Source organism: Micrasema longulum, unplaced genomic scaffold, assembly GCF_059751315.1.
Source record: "Micrasema longulum isolate JH-2025_06_02 unplaced genomic scaffold, ASM5975131v1 h1tg001170l, whole genome shotgun sequence".
Lineage (NCBI taxonomy): Eukaryota > Metazoa > Arthropoda > Insecta > Trichoptera > Brachycentridae > Micrasema > Micrasema longulum.
Window position 1 is genome coordinate 222,902 of NW_028278357.1, and position 9,332 is coordinate 232,233.

The following is a 9,332-nucleotide window of genomic DNA, read 5'->3' on the forward strand; positions in this document are numbered from 1 at the left end:
CACTGTGCTAACTACCAATTATTAATCGTGCTTAATTACACGTTTAATACATCGCTATTCGTAACTTAACTACGTCATCGCCATAATAATAACTTCTACAACCTAAAAACAGCTTTATATTTCTAAACTAGTCCATTAGCATAATATTATGAGCCCAATGATGGTTTTATGAATATTTTAGCGGTATATAATAATAAGGCGTTAGCTAGCTTTGATGTAATTACGATCCTTTTAATGATATGAACATTTCAGCGATTTATCAAACTGGAAGAGAGAGCCGATCAAATAAGGGCCGATTTAAATAATAAATCAAAATGATCATTATCAAACGTAAACTTCAGAATCTAATCAAATTTTCATTAATTTAAACGTATACCGTGCAAAGCGTTCCCGTTTTCAGATTTACATATGACAATAGAGATGGGGAACGTTTTATTTATTTATTTTATACTTTTTCATAAACATCAAAGCGTACATAAAAAAAATATATTCCATCCCTGTTGTATTTTTTTAATCTAAATGACTTCCCAGGGGGTAAGATCCTGTATTTTGTCGACAAACATTTGGACAAACTCAAATATTCAAAACAATTTAGGTGGAACTTGTCAAAAAATGTCAGTCTTGTGTTTGGCAAGTGTACAAAATAATATTAAATAGATACAAAAAAGCGTAACAGATTAAAAATAATTAACAAATAAACAATGGGAAATTGAAAAATTACAACATTTGGGGAAAAAAAACAAAATAAATTAATATACACAGGCATATACATCAGAGGCGAGCGGTGAGTTTTTAAATTGGTAAGCTACGACAATTCTGATATAATGTCCACCGCGGTAGAATGACAAATAAAAAACAAGTCTATTTTATATTTGATAAATAATCCGTAATAAATGGCTCCAGTGGCTAATAGTTTCAGTAAAAATATTTTCTAATGTAGCACAAACATTTGATTTAAGAAATACAATTTAAAAAAACATAAATGCAAAAAAAATATAATCCCCCTAGGGACTCGAACCCCCACCTTCGTACTTAGAAAGCAATGAATGAAAGTTTTAGGTTAAAGACGTATTTGAATTAGTGTTTTCAAGACAGCAGAGTAATCTTGTGTAATCCAGTAGTAATAATTTTGGCCAATAGAGGCGCAACTGGTCGCTGTATAGAATAAAGGAATATGATATAAATTTACTCACCTAGGAAAAGTTTTTTCCTTATAATACTGTAAAATAAAACGTTACTTTCGGTGTCAAAAAAATATGGTAAGCTGCATGTAATCGATTATAAGGAGCATTCGCCCCTGATATACATATATATGCACATAATAATAATAATAATTTGGATTTTACCATTATAATAAGGATGATATTCCCATTTATCTTTTATCACTATGCCTTGGCGTAACTTTACAACAGGTTTATAAGTAAGGCTCATAGTTCTTCAGGTTCAGTTCTCACGCATTAATTCATCAAATAAAGTAATTTATTGTCTCCCTTATTGCTTTGATTTCTTATATTTATCTTGAATTACGGTTTACTTTGTTTTATTTATTTTTATATTGTTTAAATATTCATATATCTGTGGTTTAAATAATTATTTTGTTACATTATCGATTATTTGATTTACATTTAATATTCCTTATTTAAAATTATTATAACAATAATGTTTTATTACTACATTCTAATAATTTTTATGATATTACTATTTTGTCTTCTGGTATATGTTTTTAACTTCATATGTATGAGTTATATTTTATTTGTTTTGTAAGTTTTTAATACCCTATCATCGCTTTAATTTTCTTGCCTCCTCTTTTACAGTAGTAGCCGCTCGATTGTGAAATAATCTACCCACTAATGTTTGAGACGCCCCTTCTTTATTTACATTTAAGTCAAGATTGAAATGTCACTATCTAAATATTTAAATCGTTCCTTTATCCTTCTTCTTTCCTTCCCATTCCCTCTCCTCTCTTCATAGTATAGTGTTATTTTTTATTTTTTATGTATATGTTTATTTTTGTTAATCTTTGCTTTTAATTTTTGTATAAAATTGTAAGATTTAATATGTCCACGTATTTATAATTTTCTCGAACTGAACGGTTTGGGTAGGTAGGAAGAAATTGCCTTAAGGCAATATGCCCGCCCTTATATGTATATTTATTGTATATGTATATAAAGTGTCAAATAAATAAATAAGTAAATATTTAATGCCATTTATTTTACTTGAATTTTTTTTTTCAATATCGTATGTATATTATATTGTATGTATATTATATCATATGAAGTTATTGTTCAAAGTATTTAATGGTATTTCTTGTATTTGGATTGTTATTTTTAATTTTAAGATAGCATCAAATGTAAAGATTAAGTATTTTAATTGACTTAATTTTGAACCCAAGACTTCTTGTATAGTAGGCAAACGTGTTGACCATAATAATGATAACCACTTCACCGTTAGGACTTGAAATTAAAATATATGATATTGAAAACAGTATAAATATCAGTAATAATAACAGTATAAATAGCTAAATAACAGTATAAACAGTATAAACAGCTACTTTTTTTATCAAAATATCAAAACAAGCAAAAGACATGTGACAAAAGAAAAAACCCAATTTGCCAAATTTAATCAAAACGTCACAATCTGTCATAACCATCTTAAAATAAGATTATATGTTTTTATATAACTTTTTGTACATGATACAAATTGTACGTTGGCAAACCTATTGCCAAATGGAAATTTCTTCCAACCATCCAATAATGAAAAAGTATTAATATAATTGAAGTCTCAAATCGTACTAAATAGAAAAAAAAAATCTAAAGACAGGCAAAAATAGAAAATACAACATTTGTATATATATTGCACAATATTAATACTAGTACTCAATGAGGAAAAATAATAAAGGGGTAAGACAAGAAGGATAGATTTAGGAAGAGATAGGAGATGTTTCTTCAGACGAGATTTAAATAGAGATATTGTTGAAATATCTTTAAATATGCGAAATGATTCCACAGTCGAGCCGCATGGACACCGGATTGTGGATGGGTATTAAGAGAGTGCTTTGTAAATTAGAATGAAGAGGTATACCACGAATCAATAAGCGCTGAATTTGTTTACAGAGGTATATAGGAGCGTTAGGATAATGAAGTACAGCGAACAGAAGTGAGAGGAAGTTTTAGTCTTTCCGCTGTCTAATTATAAACTGTTTGCCGGAAACCAAAATTATAACCAATGCACGTATTAATTTGTTCAAATTATGTAGGTGTCCCAGCAGTTCCAGCATTAAGACTTAAACACCATTTGACAAGTCATAAAGCCTGATGACTTCCATATACTATTTTCAAAGAGGTTTAATATGTTAAAACAACTATCAAAACTCAAGTAAGTAAAGAATGGTTGTTAATTTCATACAATAAAAATTAATTGTTATAAAAATATATCCACATTTGAATGCATAATTTAACAAAATTTATGCAGTAAAAACAAGCTTTATTACTTCCTGTTATGTTCAATCTGATATAAGATATAAAAATATGTTGTACTATAATATTATGTACCAACATGTATAGTGGTAGTGCGTAAAAAATTATAAAAATTATGACTGTTAAATGTTTACTGCTATATTAAGATAAAAGAGTAAAGGGCCTATCTTAGCGCATCTGATTTTGACATGATAACAGTTGTTGTCAAAATTCAAAATTATGTCCCAGCTAAAATTAATACATCTAAAATTAATAATTTTAAGCTGGTATTTATTACATGGGTTCAGTCAATAGTACAAAATCCGTTTTATTGATCTAAAAGGGCCAATGGCGTTAATCGTAATATTAGAGGAGAGTAATTATTTCGCTATTTTGTGGGTTACAATGAACTCTTTGCCTTTTTTGATAACGAATATTATTGAAAAATATTACCACAAATATGTATGTGCATATAAAATAGTTAACTTTATATATTTTTCAATTGACATCGACCCTCTACAAAACATTGGCAAGAAAAATATAAAATCTGACATTGGCCTTTTTAGATCCAAACCACAGAAATATTGTAATACACGAATACACAAGTTGGGTGAAATCTGTGGTCAAATTTAGGAAAATTGGAACACGTCCTATTTTTTAACAAATAATTGAACTTATGAATAATTGAATCTATACACGCATAAAAAAACGTGCGTGCGCTTCTCTTTATCTTGTAATATTGTTTACTATCGACTGTAACGCATATTTGTTTCACTGCACTTTTGAACTTTACGTTTTTCCATCTTTTCTGGAAAAATTGATTGATTCAATGAGGTTCCATGTTATTTTAGAAACCTGATGCTGGTCGCGAAAAATAAATTGTTAGTAGTGTTTGGTCAACGGTGAAACTGCCCGTTATCTGTCATGGCGCCGAAAATATCTATGTATTGCGTATGATTACTTACAATTTTCGATTTCAGAAATTGACACAAGCTTTGCCTCAAGACTCCTTGTGCGAGAATTTGCAAGAATTGAGTGCAAGAAAAAGAGTGCAAGAATTTTCTGACCCATGTAATACGAGCTTTAGTCAAAAGTTAAAATTATTATTTATCTTCTCGGTCAATACTGATCGTCGTGGTCTTCGTGGATTCAGGCACTAGCTGTATGATACGCATCTTAAGGATCGTCGTTTGGTATTAGATATGGCAATCTAACATGACATTCTTAATGGACGTCTTGATAGTCCTGTTCTGGTTTCTGAGTTGGCCCTTAATGTACCTGGCTACCGCACCCGTCACACGAATCTATCTCTTTTCCATGTACCCACAGTTTGCACCAACTATGCACAGAACTCTCCTCTGATTTGCTTGGCGCGTAATCATAAGGTATTTTTTTATAACATAGACATATTTAGGTGCACTAAAACCACTTTTAAAACAAGAATTAAAAAACTATTTTATGAAAAAAATTATGTTTCTTTATGAAAATATATGTATTTCTACATTATAAATTTAAGATGTTTCTATTCACTTATATCAAACACACGCTCATTCTGTCCATAAACCGACCCTCACACGCATATACACTCACATACCTACCAAAACCACACTCCACTCACTTACACACGCATCCTCACACAAAAAACTCGCACACATGCACTTCTACGAATTAATATCTAACTGAACTGGATTTTTATAATTGTAGTTATGTGAAAAACTGATTTGGTTTTGTTTTATGTTTTTTATAATGTTGTGATTATTTTTTGTATTGCTGTTGTTTTTTTGAATAAACAAAATGAAATAAAAATAAAATTTTAAAAAAATAAAAATCCATTCCTTGCTCAAGTTGAGGGTAGCGTTTAATGAGGAATTTAATTCGTTTTATTTGGTCGATATATCTTGTAGCAGATCGTTGTCTTGCTCAGTCACCTTTAACTGTCCGTGTGACCCACAGGTCTCGTCACAACATCACAACGTTTGTTTTTGCAATTATTTAAGTCTAGTATATTTTGGTATTTTTTAACCGAAAAGCAGTAATCTATCGATCTGTCCTGCCAAATGGAGATACGAATTTTCCGTACAATGCGTTTTCCTTCAACATGTGCTTCTATGTAATTATTGTATTTATCTCCCGAGTAAAATGACGGAAGTATTCTAACTTATCTGGTTTTAATGATGCCTTGAAACACTGTGTAAAATTCAAAGTTCTTTATTGGACAGTTAAATTCGGCCATAATCCGTGTAAAAGTCTAGGCTTTTATGAAAAACTTTTTTTTCTCATCCAATTTTTTCTCTGGTTTTAATTTCTCAATTTTACATTACAGAATGTTTTTTCGGTTCTCGCTTATCTTTAAAAAAAAACTTTTTCTGTTTTTGTCAAATTATTACTAACAATGTTTCTACTAACCTGCGTTGTTTTCATAAATGCCCCTTGGGCGTATTGTAACATCAAATTAATACATTAAATCATGAATTAAAGTCGTAAATAATCACGTTAAAAAAAAAAACCTTGTGGTAAGCGGGGTTCGAACCTTTTTTTTATGTTTGTGTCGAGTGTATTTGAAAAAAAAAAACTCATAGATGTTTTGTTTAACACATTCCCTCTCTTAAAAAAAGTTCTCCATCTATATTAGAATATCTATAATAAAAAAAATAAAAAAAATGACACTTTGGTTGTGTTTTATTAGTTACAAATAAAAGTAATTATTGTACTACGATATTAAATATTACGCTGCGAACATTCAAAACAAAGAAAGTTACCAGGATGGAAGGTACTTATGGCAGTAAATCAAGCCTTAATACATGAGAAATTAAAATTAAACATTATTTATGGGCGTCATAAAACGAGAATTCCTCCACTTAATGATACAATTTTCACTTTGTATTATTTGCATATTTAAATAATTGGCTGTAAAAATCATAAAAATATAACCGTTGTTAGCCAATAAAAGTTAATCCAACCAAAAACAATTAAGAATTAATTTTGATTATGAAGCACAGTTTTCCCTCGTAACTATGTTTAATATCCACTCTAACGATCAGATAGACTCGTCGTCTTTTTGATACGATATACAAATTTGCATTTCGGTATCAAATATATGATTATCTATGAAGATCTTACTTACGTACATTGTATTTTATGACTGTTAAGTTGTTAACATGATTTTAAGAATATTTTATGTAAATAACTAGAGAGGTTAAAACGATTTGTGTTAAAACCAAAATCTATTTACAGAACATAGATGCATGGAGTTCGTGTGGTAAAATTATAGGTGTTTAGGTACTATGCTTAATGTACAGAAAATGGTAGCTTCTAAAAAGAACCGGGAGTGCGGCTCCAAGAATAGGAATCTCGAAAGAATCTTGGGTGTGTGGTGGTTTAGTTTTCAAATCTTCTCCCTGCGCCACTATTCCGGTTCATCCAGGGTCGGGCTCTTGTACACAGGCATCAAGTTTTTCTGTTCATTATTTGTCACAGTGGAAACGTCTGGTGCCGCCAAGTTCTTCTCGATATTAAGCCCCCATGTTGCTAGTGGTCTGCCTCTACCTCTTAGTTTAGTTGGGATGTTGAGTGTTCTTTCTGAATAGTCCTTATTTACACGCATGACGTGACATTACGATCGCATCCTGCTTTTTTTCAGCTTTGTTTTCAATGAGGCTGTTTTCAAAGAGCTGTTAATAGCTTAGGAAATCGGAGCTAAGTTGTTGTAAAACGAGGTGTTGGATTGTAATTTGAAAAGGTAATTTATTACATGTATATTTGTTTAAGTGTTCAAATTTTGATGTATTTTTTACGAGTCTGTTTTTTGTCGGGTGAAAGATATTACTTTCAGCAATAAGATCACTAAAGTGCATATATTTTAGTATTTTAAATTTAAATAAAAAAGAGATTAATTTCATAAATATTATCACGAAAAGACGTGTTAATTAATTTTTTTTTGTAGCTTTTTTGAAACTTTTTGGGAAACAATTAAAACACTTGTTGGTTTGATTTGTTTGGTAGGTTGTTTTGAGTTTCTGTCAGTTTCATTTTAAGAAGCTTGATATTGTCTTAACTTTTTGTTCAATGCTTATAAAAGTCCTAAGTATTTATAAAAGTTTTAAGCTCGTAGGTATGCCTTACAGCTTTTGAAAAGTTTCCGAATATTTTAATTGTAGATATCGATGGAAACATAATAAGTTATACCTTCGCGTTTTTTTAACTAATGTGCATTATAATACAATCATCTCAAAACAGGTTGAGCCATGTCAGATGGATACTTACCTAACCAGAAAGCACTCAAAATTCATGTTAAAATACTCTTAAGATTCCCTGGCAATAGGTATGCATATATGCAATAATTTAATAAATAAAATAAATTCATCGATCATATTTATTTACAGTTTTTACTAGTATTTGACAAGTTCATATTTGTTTTACTAACCACACACATTTCATATTCATAATTATTTTCTTATCAGAATCTTATTGAAAATGAAACACAATATTGATATTTTTTATGTAATTATGCAATTTTATGGCCCACTTTAATCTAAAAAAATATTGAAATTAGTCTTGTCTTGAGCTTAATAGTAGTACAGGTGAACTATGTACATATTCCTTTTGTAACTTTTGAAAACATACAAAAAAATTGAAAGATTATAGTTCATTCTAAAAGCAGCTTTCTGATCGATATTTTATATAAAACGATAACATTACACTATTATTTAAAAATCTTCAATGGCTAACTTTTTTGGAAATGCTGTTGGTTAATGCTTAACACTGTTCTTTAATACTTGAAGGAACTCTGCATTCCAGACGAGCGGAAAAACTGCTTTGTGGTAGGTGATGTTACCTCTTTCATGCAACCAGAGGTCCAAATTTGGCGATAGTAACAGCAGGACCATCGGCGTTGAACCCATTTTCCAGGAAAAAGGGTATTTTTACTTCTTTTTAAATTTAAAAATAAGCAAAAAAATTACGATGGTAACTATATTAATATTTTTTTCGTGCGACGCCGGATAAATATTACCCGAAAACGAGACGTTTCGCGCCCCTTGGGACAAACAACACGCATGACGTTTTGGCACCAAACTTTATACGCAATGATTATTAGAAGCGCAGTCAGCGAGCATAACGCGTGACGTCAAAATGACGTGATGCCAATTGCAAGCTGTTTTGTTTGTGTTCATTTTTAAAACCGTAAATTATAAATCAGTACTTGCTTTGAATACCTTGATACTTCCATTATTAAAATCGTTTAAATCCGCTCAAAATATAAATGATATTTTTAACGTTATTTCCGACTTGTGAAAATACACTATTGTGCAACGTAAGCATTATTTAGAAAGAAAAAAATATTTGTAAGATGGTTTGCTTATGACTTGTAAAGGGCATCTCTTTATATTATGTAATCTACGCAGTCATGTTGTACAAATGTTTGTATTTTAATACATGGTTTGTATTTTTATAAACCATTAATTTTAATGTTTTAAAATTATATTACTTTGTTTTTATGTACCACTTATATTTTTATAATTTGATAACCAACTAGTTTCGGTAAAGTAGCCACGCCCACTCTTTCCTCACTGTGAAAATTTTATAAATGTTATGTTAGTTTGTAATTAACCCTAAAGAAGACATAGTGTTGCCGAAACTAGTTTGTAATCAAATTATAAAAATTAAAGAGGTATATAAAAAACAAAGTGATTTTATTTTAATATATTAAATGATAATGTTCCACAAAGTAAGCGCTTTAAACATCAAAAATATAAAATTTTAGTCTATTAGTTAAAAATAATTCAAAGTTACCTAATTATTAATTAAGTTAATTAAAATGTACAGCGCCCATGAAGACGATTACATAAAAGATGTCAAAATTGATTATTTTTATTAAAA